Here is a 1,074-nt window from a genome sequence, read left to right on the forward strand (position 1 = left end):
GGCTATTTTTTGGTTGCAGCCGTCATTGTTGTTTGGCGGGTCCGGGCTGGGGATTTGAACCCGCCACCTTAGGTGTACGTGGCTGGCACCTTAGCCAGTTGAGCTATAGGCGCCAAGCCGAAACCCAGCTTTTTTTGTTGTTGTTGTTGTAGTTTGGCCAGGCCAGGTTTGAACCTGCCACCCTCGGTATATGGGCCTGCACCCTGCCCGTTGAGCCACAGGCGCTGCCCAACACCTGGCTATGTTTTTTGTTGCAGTTTGTCCAGGGCAGGATTCAAACTCGCCACCCTTGATATATGGGGGCCGGTGCCCTACCCACTGAGCCACAGGTGCTGCCTGTCCTGGCTGTTTTTAGAGATGAGGTCTCGCTCTGGCTCAGGCTAATCTTGAACGTGTAAGCTCAGGCAATCCACCTGCCTCGGCCTCCCAGAGTGCTAGGATTACAGGCGTGAGCCACCATTACTGGCCCTAGGATTTTGCTCTTGCCTAGGTGTTGTCATAGCTTACAGCAACAAACTCCTGGGCCCAAGTGGTCTTCCAGCTTCAGCATCCGGAATACCTGGGACTGCAGGCATGTACTACCACACTTGGCTAATATTTTCTATTTTTTTTTTAATTGAGATAGAGTCTCACTATCTCACTCTCGATAGAGTGCTGTAGCATTATAGTTCACAGCAACCTCAAACTGTTCGGCTTAAGTGATTCTCTTACCTCAGCCTCCCAAGTAGCTGGGGCTACAGGTGCCTGCCACAATGCCTGGCTATTTTGTTGTTGTTGTAGTTGTCATTGTTGTTAGCAGTCCTTAGCCACTTGAGCCACAGGCACAGAGCCCAATTTTGGACATTTTGAAGCTTCTCCCGATCTTGCAGTGTTTGGATTCTAATAGGGCCCTTCTTCATGTGATACTTGAATTTTTTTCTTATTAATCCCCTTCCATTTAAGGACATACAGGATGGTCAAGGTATATCATGTAGGCTCAGTGCCTGTGGCTCAAGTGGCTAAGGCACCAGCCACATACACCTAAGGTGGCGGGTTTGAATCCAGCCCAGGCCCACCAAACAACAATGACGGCTG

Source organism: Otolemur garnettii, unplaced genomic scaffold (assembly GCF_000181295.1).
Source record: "Otolemur garnettii isolate 467f Iridium unplaced genomic scaffold, OtoGar3 scaffold00142, whole genome shotgun sequence".
NCBI lineage: Eukaryota > Metazoa > Chordata > Mammalia > Primates > Galagidae > Otolemur > Otolemur garnettii.